The 23,072-nt window shown below is 37.5% G+C and overlaps 1 protein-coding gene across 10 annotated transcripts in view; it reads right to left on the minus strand.

The window, feature by feature from the left end:
• The window catches only part of FOXP2 (forkhead box P2), a 661,296-nt gene that overhangs the window by 440,364 nt on the left and 197,860 nt on the right, over positions 1 to 23,072 (minus strand). For all 10 annotated transcript variants that reach the window (XM_044946650.2, XM_044946656.2, XM_044946649.2 and 7 more), the window contains one exon: positions 527 to 617. The gene's annotated coding sequence lies outside the window, so the exon portion shown is untranslated. The remainder of the gene's footprint in view (positions 1 to 526; positions 618 to 23,072) is intronic.

Genomic DNA, 23,072 nt, shown 5'->3' on the forward strand with positions numbered 1-23,072 from the left:
TTCCGTCTATGGGGTCACACAGAGTCGGACACGACTGAAGCGACACAGCAGCAGCAGTATGCTATTCTCCCTAGTTTCTGACATTTCTAGATTCTCCTAAGTATCAACTGGATCTTAATAAAATAGTACTGAAAACATCAGTATAAATAGGCCAATATAGTGGTAACAGAAAATACTTCAAGTGCTTTTCTTGTCTAATCATTTATTCCCAATATTTCAAAATCAAATTCACATTCTTCATATATTTGTGTTAATTTTCAAAAGACAAGTGAGATCAGGTTTAAAAGGAAGAAGGAGCACAATAAGAAATGAAATAAAAAGCCCAAGAGAATAAACAGTGATAAAAACTCCTATTGCCATGCATGATATGTCTCTATGGTTCACTGATAGTTTTTGGTTTTGTTTTTGTTTTTTTTAACCTTTGAGCAAAGATACTTAACCAAAAACTTAAAGCACAAAATAAACCTTAGAAAAACATAGATAAGCACAATGAATGAAAGAGACTTATCACCAAAAGGCCACTTACCTATTTCTCCCAGATCTTCAATAAGACTTGCAAGTCAACCTTGATATGGAGCCCTAGGTAAATTCAATTCCAGTATCACATTAGAGCAGCCCTGTTAATAGAGACAAACAATTGTCACTGCTTTGAAAATTAAGTTTCCGTTTATGTCCCAATTAGTTCAATGATTTCACCATAAAACATACTAAACTTAAAGGTAAGTATAAAGCATTCTTTGCTTTGGGAATCTTCAAACGTGTATAAAATTGCTTTCCTACATTTTGGAAAACTTTAAAGCCACTGTTTGGTACAAAGCAAGGACCATAGCAACAGCACTAAGCACACTTTCAAGAAACAGATTTTACTTCCCATTCTTATACTGATTTTCCAGGTTTAAACTTTTGATGATTAAATTTTGTAATTTATAAGAATAAAATTATTTATGTCTCAAGGTTCCCAAATGAAAACATGACTGATTTCAATTGCCTCTTCAACACATACTTAATGAGTTTTGTAGGTCTTTCCACAATTAACAAATTAATAGTAAGCATTTCTTCTCCCAGGTCAGAAGGTGTCTGATATGCTACTAGGGAAGAGTGGAGAAGAACTACTAATAGCTCCAGAAAGAATGAAGCAAGCCAGGCCAAAGCCAAAATGATGTTCAGTTGTGGATGTGTCTGGTGATGAAAGTAAAATCTGATGATGAGAAAAACAGTACTGCATAGGAACCTGGAATGTTAGATTCATGATTCAAGGTAAGTTGTGAGTGGTCAAGCAAGAGATGGTAAGAATAAACATTGACATCTTAGGAATCAGTGAACTAAAATGGACAGGAATGGGCAAATTTAATTCAGATGACTATTGCATCTACTACTGTGGGCCAGAATTCCATAGATGAAATGGAGTAGCTCTCATAATCAACAAAAGAGTCTGAAATGCAGTACTTGGGTGCAACCTCAAAAATTAAAGAATGAACTTGGTTCATTTCCAAGGCAAGCCATGCAACATTAGAATAATTCAAGTGTATGCCCCTACCACAGTTAGAGAAGAAGCTAATCAGTTCTACGAAGACCTAGAAGACTTTCTAGAACTAACACCAAAAAGAGATGTTCTATTCATCATTGGGGATTGGAATGCAAAAGCAGGAAGTCAAGAGATACCTGGAGTAACAGACAAGTTTGGCCTAGGAGAACAAAATGAAGCAGCACAAAGACGAACAGAATTCTGCCAGAGAATGTACTGGTCATAGCAAGTACCCTCTCTGAGCAACACAAGAGATGACTTTACACATGGACATCACCAAACGGTCAATACCAAAATCAAATTGATTACATTCGTGTAGCCGAAGATGGAGAAGCTGTATACAGTCAGCAAAAACAAGACCTGGAGCTAACTGTGGCTCAGACCATCAGGTTCTCATGGCAAAATTCAAGCTTAACTAAAGAAAGCAGGGAAAACCACTAGGCCAGCCAGGTACAACTTAAATCAAATCCCTTATGAATATGCAGTGGAGGTGACAAATAGGTTGAAGGTATTAGATGTAGTCAACACTGTGCCTGGAGAACTATGGACGGAGGTCCATAATATTATACAGGAGGCTGCCAACAAAACTATCCTAAAGAAAAAGAAAAGCAAGAAGGCAAAGTGGTTATCTGAGGAGGCTTTACAAGTAGCTGAAGAAAGAAAAGTGAAAAGCAAGGGAGAAAGGGAAAGAAACATGCAACTCTGATTGCTAGGGACCACATGAAAAGCTGCAAGGAGTCTGAACCTAAGTCTGCAACAGGAAAGAGTACCGTGTTCAATTAGCAATGCTTCCACAGGCACTGAAAATGATGAATGACATCATACACCATGCTCACTGAACATTTAGGCATTTCAGTAATTTTATTTAAGTCATTTCCAAACACTTTTGGCTGAAAAATCCTTTCTTCCAATGGAACCTTGGTGAGAGGTCAATTAATTAAGCAGATAAAAATGAAACATTCTGATTGAATCAGGATCCCAAATACTCAGTACCACCATTATTCTTTCACCAGTTACCCTGGGGGTATTCTAGGAAGCTTAGATATATACTGCAAAGCATAACTTGAAACCACTGTTTTAATCTTAAGTATTACATAACTCAAAGTTACAAAAATATAGGTAATTCAAACTCCTGTTCTTAACATTCTAGCATTCTCTCTCTGTTGCTTCTGTTCTCCATATTTCTCTCAATGACAAAATTTTGCATAGCAGCAGACTCCACCCTTGACTTTACTTATGCTAATCTTTCTTCCCCAGTCATTTCTTTCCTGCTATATGCCACCAAAAAAAAAAAAAAAAAAAAAAAAAAAAATTCTTATGAAAATGTAGCAGCCTAAATTGTTTTCTAATTCCACACTGACTTATTTTTCACTTCCCCATATTCAGAGATATCAATTTTTCCTAAATCAACCTATAAATTCTAGATTTTCAAATAAAATATAAAAATCCATTTTAAAGTATGTTATAAAATGTCTATTATTATCAAAGTTAAGTTAAAAAATGCAGGGCAAAGAGAAGGATCTCACTCTATCAAATATTAGGATACACAACAAATTCAGGGACAGATACAGAGGTACAGATTTCAGAAATAAATTCACAGGTTAATGATAACTTTAGGTATGATAAAGATGATATCAAAAGTAAAAGAAAAGGTTGGTGCTGACTCATCATATAGAGAAAGGAAAATAGTCTCAGAATATGGCAAAAACTTAGCTCCTTATTTTACACCAAATATAAATTTGAAATTTAACTAGATTAAAGAGCTTGGTGGCTCAGATGGTAAAGAATCCACCTGCAATGCAGGATTTGATCCCCGGGTTGGGGAGATCCCCTGGAGAAGGTGATGGCTACGGACTCCAGTTAACCTTGCCTGGAGAATCCCATGAACAGAGGAGCCTGGCAGGCTACAGTCCATGGGGTCTCAAAGAGTCGGACAAAACTGAGCAACTAAGCACACATGCACACAAACAATTTTAAAATGTGAAAGTTGTCTTTTCAAAGCTAATAGAAAATATTCAGGTGAGTTTTTTGAAAATTAGAAGTAAAAGGCAATTCTGAAACAAAATGTAAATAATGAGGCATAAAATTAATGACCTTTACTAAGCTAAGATTAGGATTTTTCAGTGACTAATGGTAGCAAGTGAAGAGGAACTAAAAAGCCTCTTGAAAGTGAAAGTGGTGAGTGAAAAAGTTGGCTTAAAGCTCAACATTCAGAAAACGAAGATCATGGCATCTGGTCCCATCACTTCATGGGAAATAGATGGGGAAACAGGGAAAACAGTGTCAGACTTTATTTTTTTGGGCTCCAAAATCACTGCACATGGTGACTGCAGCCATGAAATTAAAAGACGCTTACTCCTTGGAAGGAAAGTTATGACCAACCTAGATAGCATATTCAAAAGCAGAGACATTACTTTGCCAACAAAGGTCCGTCTAGTCAAGGCTATGGTTTTTCCTGTGGTCATGTATGGATGTGAGAGTTGGACTGTGAAGAAGGCTGAGCGCCGAAGAATTGATGCTTTTGAACTGTGGTGTTGGAGAAGACTCTTGAGAGTCCCTTGGACTGCAAGGAGATCCAACCAGTCCATTCTAAAGGAGATCATCCCTGGGTGTTCATTGGAAGGAATGATGCTAAAGCTGAAACTCCAGTACTTTGGCCACCTTATGCGAAGAGTTGACTCATTAGAAAAGACTCTGATGCTGGGAGGGATTGGGGGCAAGAGGAGAAGGGGACGACAGAGGATGAGATGGCTGGATGGCATCACTGACTCGATGGACGTGAGTCTGAGTGAACTCCGGGAGTTCGTGATGGACAGGGAGGCCTGGCGTGCTGCGATTCATGGGGTCGCAAAGAGTCGGACACGACTGAGCAACTGAACTGAACTGAACTGAATGTTGCCAAAAGCTGTGTGAGGTCTGGCTGTTTGCTGCTCAAAAGCCAATTAATAGGTCAGGTTGGTGGAAAGGAAAGTTTGCTTTATTTCATATGCTGGCAACTGGGGAGGGAGGGCAGATGTCTGTCCAAAGGACAACTCCCCCTGCACTGGCAACCAGTGGGCAAAAACTTTTATAGACAGAAGTGTGGCAGGGGGACTAGATGCAGAAACAGCAGTCATCTCACAGGTATCTTCAAATTGGTCATCAGTGGTCTGACTACTGTCATCTTAATTGTTTTAGATACAGTTAATTATCAATTCCAGGATCCAGTTGTTTCCATTTCTTTGTGATCAATTCTTGGAATTGTAGTAGCTTATGCTGTGGGTTTGAGAAAGAAATGGCAACCTATTCCAGTATTCTTGCCTGGGAAATCCCATGGATAGAGGACCCTGGTGGGCTGCAGTCGATGGAATAGCCAGAGTCAGACATGACTTAGCGACTAAACCACCAGCACCACATGTCATGGGAACAGTCTGGTCATCATATAGTTAACTTCTTCCACCTAGTGTTTTAGTATCTATAAGACAGCTCATTGGATAAGGTTCAGAATATTATCTATATCCCTGTAGAAGGAATTAAAGGTCCTTGACTATACTTAATGAGTACATTATTTGGTTTCCTTTGATTGTTTTCCTGTGTTTCCACATGTTCTCATTTTTCTAATTAAACTTATTATTTGACGAAAGTTTTCCACAGACAAAAGACAGGCAGAAGATATGGGGGGAGGATAATAGGGTCCAGTTCTGTTTCATCTGACATCATAGATAAACTGAGAGAAGACCTAATGCCAACAAAGAATCAATATTAGAATACTCAGAAGAAACTAATAGAAAAATAAGTAAAAACTTGAAATGGCACTGCCTTAAAAGGGGAAGCCAGAACAGCTCTCAAGTAGTTTAAAATGCTCAAAATCACTTATCAGGAAGATGCAGATTAAAATGATATACCACTTACGTCATCAGAATAGCATAAATCTGAATACTGGATTCTACCCAGTGTTGTCAAGAATACAGAAAGATGAGCTCTCTTGTTTACTGCTGGTGGAAGCTAAACAACAGCTATTCTTAAAAGGAGTCTGCTGCTGCTGCTGCGTTGCTTCAGTCGTGTCCGACTCTGTGCGATCCCATAGATGGCATCCCACCAGGCTCCCCCGTCCCCGGGATTCTCCAGGCAAGAACACTGAAGTGGGTTGCCATTTCCTTCTCCAATGCATGAAAGTGAAAAGTCAAAGTGAAGTCACTCAGTCATGTCCGACTCTTAGCGACCCCATGGACTGTAGCCCACCAGGCTCCTCCATCCATGGGAATTTCCAGGCAAGAGTACTGGAGTGGGGTGCCATTGACCTAAAGTGCCAACCTGTTTTTTATGGACCCAAAACACTTATGTAGAATTCTATTGTAGCACCTATCAGCTTAGTTTTTATTTCACTTTTTTATTGATATGCCATTCTCTCCCATTAATTTCTCCATTTTCATTAACCAAAATTAATGTTTAAAATAGATAAATCAAGTAATGTCAATAAGCATATCATTTATAATTATGGTTATAAATACCAGAAATGTGTTCCTTCTGTATAGATGGACTGGACAGTGGGAAGGTGCAAGGCAGACATCTGCTATTTTTCACTATAATAAACCTTCTGTTTTATTTGTTTTTTAAACTCAGCACATGTATTTCTTTAACCAAAGTTCATTTTAAATAAAAAAGATAAAGCAAGAAGCTAATTTTAAAAATAAAAAACATATCAAGATTGCAACATATAGGTTTTATTTAAATAAGCATGTCTTATTTTAGTAACTTAAACCTCAAGAAAAAAAAATTTTTTTAAGTCATTGAATATTGATCACAGTGATCACTTAATTATATACCAAATGATCACTTAAATTAGGGGGGAAAAGCTGAATTTTAAAAAAATGTTAATTAAAAAAAAAAACCTTAAGCCAGTAAAGAAAACTAAGAAATTGGAGAAGGCAAGAGCAGAGCCAAAGAGACAAATAAGAATTTTCTCACATTCACACACGTGGATTCGCTGCTGACGGTATGTCAGGCACTGTCCATGCTCTGAGATAAGCCATAACTCTGCTCTCATGAAGTGTGCAGTATAATGGGGAGTATGTATGATTTCAGTGTGCTGAGCAACATGGCACGCGCATATGTATACACACACAAGGGCAGGATTCAATTTAAGCTGAGATGTTCAAAGATGTTCTGAATGAAAGTTCACATTTACAAATACTCCCTTGTCTATTTCTTTTAGCCTTTTAAATTGGATTATATATTTATTTAAGAATTGCTGTTGTAGAAGAGGAGAGCATAATTCAAGCATTCCCAGAGAGTTTGAACTCTTTTCTTTTAAGGGACTGTAGTAAACAAAGTGAACAATTACTAGGTAGTTTAATTTTCTTGTCTTTCCCTCCCCTGCCAGGAACTCCCTGATACTCAAAAAAGAGATTTGTTTTCTTAACATGTTACTTGGAACTCTTTGTTTCTACTCTGTCTTTTAATTAACAACAATGAAGATAGGTCCTAAAAGAAATACTACCATTTAATCATTTCCAAACAGAAAAGAAAAAAAAAATTACCTTGTGCAAAGCTTAAGCATAATACAAAATATTTTGTTTAGTGAATGTTGTGATTTGGCAAAATACACTAAAATCTGAAATAAATAAAATACATTTTCATATAGGTCATAATGTGTAATTGATGTTCAAAAGTAAAAATTACACTAACATTTTACATACTGTTTTCATAAGATATAGTTATATCTTTGAAAATTCAGCATACGTCTTCTTAGAGAATAGTGAAACTTAAGGATTATTTTATTATCTCAAACTAGCTGCTGCTGCTACTGCTAAGTCGCTTCAGTCGTGTCAGACTCTGTGCGATCCCATAGACGGCAGCCCACCAGGCTCCCCCGTCCCTGGGATTCTCCAGGCAAGAATGCTGGAGTGGGTTGCCATTTCCTTCTCCAATGCATGAAAGTGAAAAGTGAAAGTGAAGTCGTTCAGTCATGTCCAACACTTCGACCCCATGGACTGTAGCCCACCAGGCTCCTCCGTCCATGGGATTTTCCAGGCAAGAGTACTGGAGTGGGATGTCATGCTAGCTAACTACAGTCAAATCTGAGAACACAAATAAACATTGGTCACAAAGGTTGATAGCATAACCAATGTTTCAGTGACAAGAAAATAATCAAACCCCAGCAGAGCAACAAATTTATAGGCTTAATTCTAGTCGTTGGGCAATGGGGATGTATGCAAATAGAATAAGAGAAACAATAACAAGCTTCTGATAAATAGGGAAAGATTTTTTTTAACTTATTTAGAAGGCAGTCCATATTCTATGAGTTATTCCATTCCCACCAACATTTATGAAGGGTTTGGGACGTGCTTTGCAAAAGGTATTTCTTTTTTTTTCTTTTGCATCAGGCATTTACATGATAGGAGCATCATATCTTTATCATTTTGTACAGATGTTGCAATTATCAAGAAAGAAAATAGTTAGTATTTTTTAAAGCTGGTTCTGCAAAGTCTAAACGCTATGAAACCTCCAAAAGAAATATAGACAGCTTGCTACAATTAGTATCCTAACTGTGATTATTATGAACTCCATAAGAAAAGGAATGTTTTTGTCTGTTTAATTCACTTTTGAGCCCAATAAATCTAAACCATTGATTGAAAAATAGTAGGCACTAGATAAATGTTTGTTAAATGGATCTATTAATCTATTGATCAATCAACATGGGACTGGATAGGTACGTGCTGTGCTTAGTCGCTCAATCATGTCTGACTCTCTGCATAATACTCGAGCCATACTTAAGTGATGATTGCATATAATGCAAAGCTATTGAGCATATAAACATATACACATAAATAGTAATTATAGGTAATCTACATGAGATTTATCACATGAGTTTGGTTTTCAACTTATTCTTCTGTCATCTCTATACAGCACAAGATAAGAAGAGTTCCTTCAGAATTGCAAAGAAGAGGTATTTTAATTATCAAAACTTATATTCAATATCTTTTGGCCACAATGCATAAATAATTAAAGCATCATCTTAGCAGAATGGGGTCTCTGCAAGCTTTATTCTGGTTTGATTGACCCACTTCTTGGTTAATAGCATCTGGATCTAAGAAAGTGAAGCAAATAGTGCTCCAGGTGCCACTATATCCCAATCAAACCATTAAGGAGATATAGTCATAGGAGTTGGACTGAGATTAAAAAGTTCACTTTGAAAGTAACTCAAATCACAATGAATGTTAACTTTGCTGATATTATGGGCACAGTTCAAAACATACTAATTCAAAGTTACGACAATATTACTTTTCGTCACTTTTCACATTAACAAATCTGTTTCTAGCTTTGAATTTAAAATATCTATATTTTAGTAGAAGATTCAGTCAGATAGGTAATATAAAAATTAAACTTAAATCAATGAGTAGACAAACCCTATTGGTTAGGTGGAAGGTGAATGAATAAGCAGCCATTAAAGGAAGAAGTAATGCTAGGTCAGTTACATACAGGATTCTGCTCTCTTAGACTTCATTCAGGGCAAAAGTCAGAGCTGGCTGGTGAAACTGTAAAAATGCATGACCATATTTAAATAAATAAATAAAAACACTTTGAAATCAAATTTCATTTGTTTCTATTCTTTATCATAGGAAGAATATTTAGCATGAAATCTTGCCTCAAGAAATTTCTAAGTACATAATACAGTAATCTGTAGGCATAATGCTGTACAGCAGCTCTCTAGAACCTTTTCATCTTGCCTAATCAAAACTTTGTACCTACTGAAGAGCAATGGTTAATTGCATAGAAAACTTTCTTTCTTTTCAATCACCGCAAATGTTGTTGTTTGTTATTCCCTAAGTTCTATCCAACTCCTTTGCGAACCCATGGACTGAAGCCTGGTAGACTCCTCTGTCCATGGGATTCACCAGGCAAGAATACTGGAGTGGGTTGCCATTTTCTTTTTCAGGGGATTTTCCTGACCCAGGGATCAAATCTGTCTCCTGCACTGGCAGGTGGATTATTTACCACTAACCCACCAAGGAAGCCCATTTCAATTAATGAACACCTACTAAGTACCAGGTGTATATTACCTACTGGAGACAACAGAAATAAAAGGTACTCTCCCTATTGCCTGCTGAAGCACAGGTCAAGCATTCTTTCAAATGAATGATATTCCACAAAGCCAAAGACAGATTCTAAGTTAAAATGTGATACTGTGCAAGTAAAAGTAAGCATGGGGTGATACCAAGTATGACATCAATTACCCATGTGGAAATAATTATTTATGAGGCAGGAGGAGAAAGTGACACCTCTGTCCAAATCAGAATTAAATGACCCTCTGAATTTCTCCTCAAGTAACAAAAAGAACAATTCTTGTATTCTAAAAGCTGAAGGCTTTTGGTTATATTTTTTTTTTCTCTCTCTGTTTTATGAAAAAAATTACTGGTAGTAAATAATTTTGATGACATTGAAAGTTAAAAAATGAACTTATCAAGTGAATATAACTCACTTTTCACATGACATACCTTTATAAGTTGGAGCTATTTTATTGTAATAATTTTCAATTATTTAATTAGAATTATTAAAGCCATATAAATCATAAGCATGCATATATATGCTGCTATAAGTCAAACTGAACAACACATCTCCAAAATAACATAAATACTGTTTACTATTTCTAATAGGTTGTGGAAGACAAAAACCACACAGTACTCTAAATACCATGACTAATACAGTAAAATATCAAAAACTGGAGAAGGAAAAAAAGCACTTCGGGCAATAAAGTACAAATTCTGACCCCAAATTCAAAAACTTTTACAACCATAGGTAATAGATTGAAAACAAGCTCTTGAGTTCAAACGTAGGCTAGAGTTGACTTTAATTAGTTCTACAGAGGCGTGTGCTCGATGGGAGTTCAAAAAATAAACCACAAAGTTAATAAAAGAGAATTTCTTCAAAAACCATTTTAGTTTTCATTGTTGTTCTTGACCAAGTATAAGACTTTAGAGGAAAATGAGAAAGAAAAAAACTACTACTAGAATTAGTAAAGTAGGTTTAAACACACTCAGATTATAAGGAACAATACATAGATCAGATTTCAACTCCTTCATTATAGTATGATGCCTAAGCCTTAGAAAAATGTATCAAAGTGCTTTTTTTCTCTGTTTCCTTTTATTCTCTTGCTCATCCTTTCCTATTTTGGTAATTCCCTCTTTTCCATTTTACCTGTATAAGAAAGTAAGGATGCTAATTTCTTTTGACCAATAATCATTTTTATTAACATGTTACTAAGTTTAATAGGCTTTCCCAGTAGCTCAGTAGTAAAGAATCTCCCTGCAATGCAGGAGACACAGGAGAAGGTGAAGAAGTTCCAGCTGAGCTATTTCAAATCCTAAAAGATGATACTGTTAAAGTGCTGCACTCAATATGTCAGCAAATTTGGAAAACTCAGCAGCAGCCACAGGAATGAAAAAGGTCAGTTTTCATTCCAACCCCAAAGAAGGGCAATGCCAAAGAATGTTCAAACTACTGTACAATTGCCCTGTTTTCACAGGCCAGCAAGGTTAGGCTCAAAATCCTTCAAGCTAGGCATCAGCAGTATGTGAACTGAGAACTTTCAGGCGTACAAGCTGGGTTTAGAAAAGTCAGAGGAACCAGAGATCACACTGCCAACATTTGTTGAATCACTATGCTTAAACCTTTGAGTGTGTGGATCACAGCAAACTGGAAAATCTTAAAGAGATGGGAATACCAGACAATCTTACATGTCTCTTGAGAAACCTGTATGCAGATAAAGAAACAGCAGTTAGAACCAGACGTGGAACAATGGACTTGTTCAAAAGTTGGAAAGGAGTACAGCAAGGCTGGATATTGTCAACCTGTGTATTTAAGTTCTGTGCAAAGTACATCATGGGAAATGCCGGGCTATATGAATCACAAGCTGGAATCAAGAATGCCAGCAGAAATATCGACAACCTCAGTTATGCAGATGGTATGACATAATGCCATAAAGTTAAAAGGAACTAAAGAGCCTCTTGATGAAGGTGAAAGAGAAGTGTGAAAAAAGCTGGCTTGAAACTAAACATTCAAACAACTGAGATGGCATCCTATCCCATCACTTCATGGCACATAGAAGGGGAAAAAGTGGAAGCAGTGAGAGATTTTATTTTCTTGGTCTTCAAAATCACTGCAGTGGTGACTGCAGCCACAAAATTAGAAAACACTTGCTCCGTGGCAGGATAGCTATGACAAACCTAGATAGCATATTAAAAAGCAAAGACAACACTTTTCCAACAAAGGTCTGTATAGTCAAAGCTATGGTTTTCCAGTAGTCATGTATGGATGTCAGAGTTGGATCATAAAAAGGCTGAGTGCCAAAGAATTGATGCTTTCAAATTGTGGTGCTGCAGAAAACTCTTTGGGAGTCCCTTGGATGGCAAGCAGATCAAACAAGTCAATCCTAAAAGAAATAAACCTTGAATATGTATTAGAAGGACTGATGCTGAAGCTGAAGCTAAAACACTTTGGTCACCTGATGCAAGGAGCTAACTTATTGGAAAAGACCCTGATGTTGAGAAAGATTGAAGGCAAAAGCAGAAGAGGGAGGCAGGGATGAGATGGTTAGAGAGCATCATAAACTCAATGGACAGGAGTTCAGTCAAACTCCATGAATTGTAGAAGACAGAGAATCTTGGCGTCCTATAGTCCATGGGGTAACAAAGAGTCGGACAAGACCTAGCGACTGAACAACCACCAAGTTTAATAGCAGATCAAAATTTACAATCTTCAGAGAAAATCCCTGGTTTATTTAATTTTCTTATTTCTTCTCTCTTATTTTCAGTGATTCATTTTCAGCAAAAATGAGTCTCATCTGCAGCAAAAATTAACAGAATGCTAAGTATGTAAACAGGGCATTAATTAGTGAGTGGACAAGCTTAACATGGATAAAAATGATTGTCTAGCTGCTGGAGATGCTTGGTTCATTACCTTCAAACCAAGAAGAAATAGAACCATGATGCAGGCACTCTAGAGAACCAGAACTCTAACCTTAGGGAAAGTATTTTATCATGTAAACAAGATTTAGGAGGCTGGGCATTGTAGTTGTTTGAGGGATACACAACTACAACTATATAAGGAGTCTGATAATGCTGGACAACTTGGAATTTTCATGTTTTCTCAACCATTTGTCAAAGGATTCTATCTCCAAATCCCTGCCTTGACAAATTCATAGTCCTAATCTTATACCATTTCTCGTCTTGTACCCTAATATAATGTATTTGTTAAGAAGGAGAATCCTCTACATATTCACGTTTTGCCATAAAAACTTTTCTACTACTATCATATTTTCACCCAAGACACAATCTCTGTTTCATAAGTGCTAAATTAATATTAAAGCTACTTAAATTTATGAACCTCTTACTTCCTGCCTATCTACAGTTTTTTATTCAATTCTTTCATTTTCTCAAGTTGATCATTCAGCTGAAGTTTCACCAAAACTAACCTACTTCTATCATCCAATCTAATCTGCCCAGAAGGAAAAATTAAAAAAAAAAAAAAAACCAGAAATTAAAACTCTATTTGAATGAACTGTAATTTGAATTCAATACTGTTAAGAGCAGTAATGAAGAAAATGACTACCAAGGAATGCAATGGATCAAGCAGTGGATTCTCTTCTGAAGGCAATTTCAGTTCCGTTCAGTCACTCAGTTGTGTCCAACTCTTTGTGATCCCACGGACTGCAGCACGACATCACCAGCTCCCGAAATTTACTCAAACTTATGTCCAGTGATTTGGTGAAGCCATCCAAACATCTCATACTCATTGTCCCCTTCTTATCCCACCTTCAATATTTCCCAGCATCAGGGCCTTTTAGAATGAGTCAGTTGTTCGCATTGGATGGCCAAAGTATTGAAGTTTCAGCTTCAGCATCAGTATTTCCAATGAATATTCAGGACTGATTTCTTTTAGGATGGACAGGTTGAATCTTCTTGAAGTCAAAGGGACTCTCAAGACTCTTCTGCAATATCACAGTTTCAAGGATCAATTATTTGACACAGCTTTCTTTATAGTCCAACTCTCACATCCACACATAACTAATGGAAAAAGCATAGCTTTGACTAGACAGACCTTTGTTGGCAAAGTAATGTCTCTGCTTTTTAATATGCTGTCTAGGTTGGTCATAACTTTTCTTCCAAGGAGCAAGCGTCTATTGATTTCATGGGTGGAGTCACCATCTGCAGTGATTTTTGGAGCCCCCCAAAATAAAAGTCTCTCACTGTTTCCACTGTTTCCCCATCTATTTGCCATGAAGTGATGGGACCAGATGCCATGATCTTAGTTTTCTGAATGTTGAGCTTTAAGCCAACTTTTTCACTCTCCTCTTTTACTTTCATCATGAGGCTCCTCAGTTCTTCGCTTTCTTCAATAAAGGTGGGGCCATCTGCATATCTGAGGTTATTGATATTTTTCCCAGCAATCTTGATTCTAGCTTGCGCTTTATCCAGCCCAGCATTTCTCATGATGTACTGTGCATATAAGTTAAAAAAGCAGGATGACAATATGCAGCCTGGATGTACTCCTTTCCCTACATGGAACCAGTCTGTTGTTCCATGTCCAGTTCTAACTGTTGCTTCCTGACCTGCATACAGATTTCTCAACAGGCAGGTCAGGTGGTCTGGCATTCCCATCCTTTGAAGAATTTTCCACAGTTTGTTGTGATCCACACAGTCAAAGGCTTTGGCATAGTCAATAAAGCAGAAGTAGATGTTCTTCTGGAACTCTCTTGCTTTTTTGAAGATCCAATGGATGTTGGCAATTTGATCTCTGGTTCCTCTGGCTTTTCTAAATCCACATTGAACATCTGGAAGTTCATGGTTCCCGTATTGTTGAGGCCTGGCTTGGAGAATTTTGAGCATTACTTTGCTAGCATGTGAGATGAGTGCAATTGTGCAATAGTTTGAGCATTCTTTGGCATTGCCTTTCTTTGGGATTGGAAGGAAAACTGACCTCTTCCCATCCTGTGGCCTCTGCTGAGTTTTCCAAATTTGCTGGCATACTGAGTGCAGCACTTTCACAGCATCATCTTTTAGGATTTGAAATAGCTCAACTGGAATTCCATCACCTCCACTAGCTTTGTTCATAGTGATGCTTCCTAAGGCCCACTTGAGTTTGCATTCTAGGATGTCTGGTTCTAGGCAAGTGATCACACCATCATGGTTATCTGAGTCGTGAAGATCTTTTATGTATAAATATTCTGTGTATTCTTGCCACCTCTTCTTAATATCTTCTGCTTCTGTTAAGTCCTTATCGTTTCTGTCCTTTATTGTGCCCATTTTTGCTTGAAATGTTCCCTTGGTATCTCTAATTTTCTTGAAGAGATCTCTAGTCTTTCCCATTCTATTGTTTTCCACTATTTCTTTGCATTGATCACTAAGGAAGGCTTAGTTTTCCTTGCTGTTCTTTGGAACTCTGCATTCAAATGGGTATATCTTTCCTTTTCTCCTTTGCCTTTCACTTTTCTTATTTTCACAGCTATTTCTAAGGCCTCTTAAGACAACCCTTTGCCTTTTTGCATTTCCTTTTCTTGGGAATGGTCTTGATCACTGCCTCCTGTACAACGTCACGAACTTTGGTCCATAGTTTTTCAGGCACTCTATCAGATATAATCCCTTCAATCTATTTGTCACTTCCACTGTATGATCATACAGGATTTGATTTAGGTCATACCTGAATGGTCTAGTGGTTTTCCCTACTTTCTTCAATTTAAGTCTGAATTTGGCAATGAGTTCATGATCTGAGCTACAGTCAGCTCCCTGTCTTATTTTTGCTGATTGTATAGAGCTTTTCCATCTTTGGCTGCAAAGAATATAATCAAGCTGATTTCAGTATTGACCATCTGGTGATGTCCATGTGTACAGTCTTCTCTTGTGTTGTTGGAAGAGGGTGTTTGCTATGACCAATGTGTTCTCTTGGCAAAACTTTGTTAGCCTTTGCCCTGCTTCATTCTGTACTCCAAGGCCAGATTTGCCTGTTACTCCATATATCTCTTGACTTTCTACTTTTGCAATCCAGTTCTCTATAATGAAAAGGATATCTTTTTTGGGTATTAGTTCTAGAAGGTCTTGTAGGTCTTCACAGAACTGTTCAAATTCAGCTTTTTTAGCATTACTGGTCAGGGCATAGACTTGGATTACTGTGATATTGAATGGTTTGCCTTGAAACGAACAGAGATCATTCTCTTGTTTTTGAAATTACATCCAAATACTGCATTTTGAACTGTTTGCTGACTATGAGGGCTTCTCCATTTCTTCTAAGGGATCTTGCCCACAGTACTAAATATAAAGCTCATCTGAGTTAAAGTCACCCATTCCAGTCCATTTTAATTTGCTGATTGCTAAAATGTTGACATTCATTCTTGCCATCTCCTATTTGACCACTTTTCAATTTGCCTTGATTCATGGACCTAACATTCCACGTTCCTATGCAATATTGTTCTTTACAGCATCAGACTTTACTTCCATCACCAGTCCCATCCACAACTGGGTGTTGATTTTGCTTTTGCTCCATCACTTCATTCTATTTCTTTACTGATCTCCAGTAGCTTATTGGGCACCTACCAACCTGGGGCACTCATCTTTCAGTGGCCTATCTTTTTTCCTTTTCATACTGTTCATGGGGTTCTCAAGGCAAGAATACTGAAGTGGTTTGCCATTCCCTTCTCCAGTGCACCACTGAAGGTTTTGTCAGAACCCTCCACCATGACCTGTCCATCTTAGGTGACCCTACATGACATGGCTCACAGTTTCATTGAGTTAGACAAGAATGTGGTTCATGTGATCAGTTTGATTTGTTTTCTATGACTGTGGTTTTCATTCTGTCTGCCCTCTGGTGAGTAAAGGTAAGATGCTTATGGAAGCTTCCTGATGAGAGAGACTAACTGTGGGGGAAACTGGGTCTTGTTCTGATGGGCAGCACCATGCACAGGAAATCTTTAATCCAATTTTCTGTTGATGGGTGGGGCTGTGTTCCCTCCCTGTTGTTTTCCTGGGGCCAAACTATGGTGGAGATATTGAAGATAATGGCAACCTCCTTCAAAGGGTCTCCTGTACTCTTCAGCAAGAAAATAAAAACAGACTGTAGGTTCAAAGAGGATAGATAAGATGAGGAGGTATGCACATTTTATAATACTGGATCTTCCTTTAATTCCACTTACAAATGTACTTATTTCATCTTTTTAGTGAAGCTATTTCATACACATGTTAAAGTAACAAAATAGCTTTGAAACAAAATGCTTTGATAGACGGAATTTTCTTACATAATCTCATATCTGACTCAATATCAGATCAGATCAGATCAGTCGCTCAGTCGTGTCCGACTCTCTGCGACCCCATGAATCGCAGCATGCCAGGCCTCCCTGTCCATCACCAACTCCCGGAGTTCACCTGACTCAATATAGGTTATTTAAATTTCAGGCTGGAAGCTTTAATAAACACATTACCTTCTCTTTCTTTGTTTCTTCCTTCTTTCATTAAAAGAGCATTCATTGTATATCTGACAGATATCTCTTATGTTGTTTATTGTTGACAATAATTCTTCATCACCATCAGCTTGTAGGAATTTACTTTATTCCATGTGTTGGGTGAGTGATTATAACTCCAAGATGAGATTCATATAAAGGCCCCAATGCATTCAAATCACTCAGAAATAGTCTATTTCATAGATAAAGCCATGTATTGTGCCAATTCTTCTTATTTTTTCTCCCTAAAATTGGTGGATATTTTAATACCACAAAGTATGAAATAAAGGAAATTATCAGGGTCAATTTCACAATAAATGAAATTTGTGTGAGCTAAAAATCAGAAATGCATCATTAGTTTTAAAAATTTGAACAAGAGATTATAAAGAATACATTGCCATAAAGTTTCTAAAACACTATTTTTTCAAATATTCAAATAAATGTAATTTGAAAATTGACAGAGGAAGTGAAAATTTATAGTTAGAAGGATACCATTAAATTTGGTTTACTTTCTGGGCAAATAGTAATCTGAAAATTTCCTGAAATTTTCAAATATTATATTCTAAAAATAAGTGGAGTTTCTGGCTGACTCTCAAATACAATCCAGAAAATCCAACTTTACAGAATTATCTTTCCTTTCATTAAGACTGATCAAATTTTTTTTCTTTTTGTTTTCTTGAGTTTTTTTCAAACTCTTTGTCAATAAATGTATCTGCCACAAAGTAAGCTCTAAATATTTGTCTGAAAATGAATGAATGAATGATCATTACTTTGAAAATATATGGTTCTAGATTATAAAATGAAGCAATCCCTGATGGACAATCTTAAATGTATCTCTAATGTTGGAGGGGGTGTAATTCTGAAATATATGTATTGTTGATAATTATGAACAATTGGACCAACAAGTTTTTGAAACATTAAATAGAGTTGTATTAACTCAGTTAACTGATTTGCATTAGAAGGATCACAATTTAGTGGTATTAAAATAAATTCTGAAACAAGTCCAATAGAATCATGTAGTTTGCACATCAAATTTAAATTGTTTAACTCAAGAAAAATGTGTGCTAATCAACAGGGAAAAGGAGATCCTTAACTATCACTTTTACTTTCTCATTAAGCATCTTACACTTTCATTACAAATGTAAAACATTTTCTTTTTTACAGTTATTAATACTTTTGTTCCAAATAATTATTTTCTATTTTTTATCCCCATTCAAAAATATCATCAGCATGACTATACTCTAAACAACTTATATTTATTTACAATTATATATTGGTCTGCTGATATATCCCTAGGTGTACCCTAGGCTCTAAACCATATCAAACTCTTGCTTAGCAATTTATCAGCAACTTGTACATAAAGTGAGTGCATATATCCGGGTTTTTTATGCCTTCCATAATTTAATGCTACTAATCTATAGCAGTGGAAATCCAGAAACAAATACTTGAAAATAACCCTCTCACAGACATGCATACATATAGTCCCTGAGTAGTCCTACAAATGATTTTTCCAATTTTGTCTTTAAAAATGGTAATAGTGCTACAGTGTCACAATACCAAAGCTGAGTGACCTACTAACACACAAGCTGTGTCTTCTGTGGATACTCTGAGTCTGAAATTGATTTTTATTTTAGCCTGTGAGGGGTGTAGATGTTACCCATCAGCAGATTGAGCAGTGGCACTAACAGAACACATTAAAAAAACAGCAGCTGTATCATAAGCAATATTTCTAGGATCACTATCCCAGAAAAAGGACGGGTTGTTTGCACCTGCTATGCTGTTCCTTAAAACACTATATCCATATTCTGGCAGATGTATTTTTGCTGACAAAAAGTCTAATGCATAGCCTGCATAGAAATTTAACTGGTAGTTTCCAAAATATGAGCATGTTTGCACTCAATCTGAATTTTTAATCTGAATTTTTGTTTGCTTAAATTCTGATCAAATAAATGTGTTCAATATTACTCTATATGTTAGCAGATTCCCTTTTCAACAAATATCTATAATCACATAAAGGCTTCAATTTCATGTCCTACCAGGTAGCCTATAAGTGCAATGCTTTGTTGATTTGATAATAATGAATTTCATACATGATAAGTAAAATTCTAATTTATATGTTCATGTTCATAAGCAGATAAGTGAATAAACCAAATGTGATATATGCATATGAGCTTAGTCACTCCCTGAAGCAGACCTGGGTCATGCAGCCTGTGACATAAGCCCTCTTGGAGAAGGTCGCCCTTAGCTCCAGCATAGAACTGCTGAACAGATGACCCACAAACTGCAGAACAGTTATACCAAAGAAATTCTCACACTTTTAAATAAAGTTCTAGGACCCACAACAGATTTGCCAACCTGGGGATCCAGCAAAAGGACTGAGAACCCCCAGTGAATTTGACTTTGGAGGCCAGTGGGGTTTGATTACAGAACTTCCACAGGACTGGGGAAACAGACTCTCAGAGGGCACAAACACACACACACACACAAAACCCTGTGTGCACCAGGAGCCAGGAGAAAAAAGCAGTGTCCCCACAAGAGACAGTAGGACTTGCCTGTGAGTGTCAAAGAGTCTCCAGTGGAGCCTAGGTTGACAGTTTGGCCTCAGGCCAAACAATAGGGAGGCAACACAGTCCCACCCATCAACAGAAAATTGGATTAAAGATTTACTGAGCAGGACCCCGCCCATCAGAACAAGACCCAGTTTCCCCCACAGTCAATCTCTCCCATCAGGAAGAGTCAATAAGCCTCTAGTCCATATTTATCATAGGGCAGACACTGTGAAAACCACAGTCACAGAAAACTAATCAAACTGATAACATGGATCACAGACTTGTCTAATTCAATGAAACTATGAGCCATGTCATGTAGGGCTACCCAAGACGGATAGGTCATGGTGGAGAGTTCTGACAAAATGTGGTCACTTTGTCAAACTGGAGTAGGGAATGGCAAACCACTTCAGTATTCTTGCCTTGAGAACCCCATGAACAGTATGAGAAGGCAAAAAGATAAGACACTGAAAGAGTTAACTTCCCAGGTCCTTAGGTGTCCAATAAGCTACTGGAGAAGAGTAGAGAAATAGATTGGGAAAGAATGAAAAGGCTGAGCCAAAGCAAAATCAACACCCAGTTGTGGATTTGATGGGTGATGGAAGTGAAGTTCAATACTGTAAAGAGCAATATTGCATATGAACCTGGAATGTTAGGTTCATGAATCAAGGTAAATTGGAAGTGGTCAAACAGGAGATGGCAAGAGTGAACATCAATATTTTAGGAATCAGTGAACTAAAATGGACTGGAATGGACAAATTTAATTCAGATGAACGTTATATCTACTACAGTGGGAAAGAATCCCTTAGGGGAAATGGAGTAGCCCTCATAGTCAACAAACAGTCTGAAATGCAGTACTTGGGTACAATCTCAAAAATGACAGAATGATCTCTGTTTGTTTCCAAGACAAATCATTCACTATCACAGTAATCCAAGTCTATGCCCCAAACATTAATGCCAAAAGACCTGAAGTTGAATGGTTCTATGAAGAACCTACAAGACCTTCTAGAACTAACACCAAAAAAAGATGTTCTTTTCATTATAGGGGACTGGAATGCAAAAGTAGGAAGTCAAGAAACACCTGGAGTAACAAGCAAGTTTGGCCAATGAATACAAAATGAAACAGGGCAAAGGCTAACAAAGTTTTGCCAAGAGAATGCACTGGTCATAGCAAACACTCTTTTCCAACAAGAGACGACTCTACACATGGACATCACCAGATGGTCAATTTCAAAATCAGTCCAATTATATTTTTTGCAGAAGATGGAGAAGCTCTATACAATCAGCAAAAACAAGACTGAGAGCTGATTGTGGCTCAGATCATGAACTTCTTATTGCCAAATTCAGACGTAAACTGAAGAAAGTAGGAAAAATTCAAGTATGACGGAAATCAAATCCCTTATGACTATACAGTGGAAGTGACAAATAGATTCAAGGGATTAGATCTGATAGACACAGTGCATGAAGAACTAGGGACAGAGGTTCGTGACATTGTACAGGAGGCAGTAATCAAGACCAACCTCCCAAAATAAATGTAAACAGGCAAAATGGCTGTTTGAGAAGGCCTTACAAATAGCTGAGAAAAGAAGAAAAGCTAAAGGCAAAGGAGAAAAGGAAAGATACATCCATCAAAACACAGAGTTCCAAAGAAAATTAGATACCAAGGGAATATTTCAAGCAAAAATGGGCACAATAAAGGACAGAAATGGTATGGACCTAAAAGAAGTAGAAAATATTAAGAAAGGTAGCAAGAATACACAGAAGAACTATATAAAAAAGATCTTAATGACCCAGATAACCATGATTGTGTGATCACTCACCTAGTGTGAAACATTCTGGAGTCTGAAGTTAAGTGGGCTTTATGAGCACCACTATGAATAGAACTAGTGGAGGTGATGGAATTCCAGTTGAGCTATTTCAAATCCTAAAAGATGATGCTGTGAAAGAGCAGCACTCAGTATGCCAGCCAATTTGAAAAACTCAGTAGTGGCCACAAGAGTGGAAAAGGTCAGTTTTCCTTCCAATTGTAAAGTAAAGCAATGCCAAAGAATGCTCAAACTATTGCACAATTGCACTCATCTCACATGCTAGCAAAGTAATGCTCAAAATTCTCCAAGCCAGGCTTCAACAGTACATGAACCATGAACTTCCAGCTATTCAAGCTGGATTTAGAAAAGGCAGAGGAACCAGAGATCAAATTGCCAACATTCATTGGATCATCAAAAAAGCAAGAGAGTTCCAGAAAAAACATCTACTTCTGCTTTATTGACTATGCCAAAGCCTTTGACTGTGTGGATCACAACAAACTGTGGAAATTTCTCAAAGAGATGTGAATACCAAACCACCTTACCTGCCTCCTGAGAAATCTGTATTCAGGTCAAGAAGCAACAGTTAGAACTGGGCATGGAAAAACAGACTGTTTCCAAATTGGGAAAGGAGTTCATCAAGGCTGTATATTGTCACCCTGCTTCTTTAACTTATATGTAGACTACATCATGCGAAATCCCAAGCTGGATGAAGCACAAGCTGGAATCAAGACTGCTGGGAGAATATCAATATGTAGATATTGATATCAGATATGTAGATGACACCACCCTTATGGAAGAAAGTGAAGAAGAACTAAAGAGCCTCTTGATGAAAGTGAAAGAGGAGAGAAAAAAGCTGGCTCAAAACTCAACATTCAGAAAACTAAGTTCATGGCATCTGGTCCCATCACTTCATGGCAAATAGATGGGGAAACAATGAAAATGGTCACAGACTTTATTCTCTTAGGCTCCAAAATCACTGCAGATGGTGACTGCAGCCATGAAATTAAAAGATATTTGCTCCTTGGCAGAAAAGCTATGACCAAACTAGACAGTATTAAAAAGCAGAGACATTACTTTGCCAACAAAGTTTCACCTAGTCAAAGGTATGGCTTTTCTAGTAGTCATGTATGGATGTGAGAATTGGACCATAAAGAAACCTGAGCATGGAAGAATTAATGCTTTGAACTGTGGTGTTGGAGAATTCTCTTGAGAGTCCCTTGGACTGCAAGGAGAACCAACCAGTCCATCATCAAGGAAATCAATCCTGAACATTCATCGGAAGGACTGATACTGAAGCTGAAGCTCCAAACTTTGGCCACCTGATGGAAAGAACTGACTCATTGGAAAAGATGCTCTTTGGGGAAATATTGAAGGCAGGAGGAGAAGGGGATGATAGAGGATGACATGATTGGATGGCATCACCAGCTTGATGTTTGTGAGTTTGAGCAAGACAGGGAAGCCTGGCATGCTGCAGTCCACGGAGTCTCAAAGAGACAGACACGACTGAGCATTTTAGTCACTCAGTCATGTCCGACTCTTTGCAACCTGACAGACTCTAGCCCACTAGGCTCTCTGTCCATGAGAATTCTCCGGGCAAGAATACTGAAGTGGGTTTCCACGCCCTCCTCCAGGGAATCTTCCCAACCCAGGTATTGAACCCAGGTCTCCTGCATTGCAGACACTTTCTTTACCAGCTGAGTCACTAGGAAAGCCCAAGAATACTGGAG

Source organism: Bubalus bubalis, chromosome 8 (genome assembly GCF_019923935.1).
Source record: "Bubalus bubalis isolate 160015118507 breed Murrah chromosome 8, NDDB_SH_1, whole genome shotgun sequence".
Taxonomy (NCBI): Eukaryota; Metazoa; Chordata; class Mammalia; order Artiodactyla; family Bovidae; genus Bubalus; species Bubalus bubalis.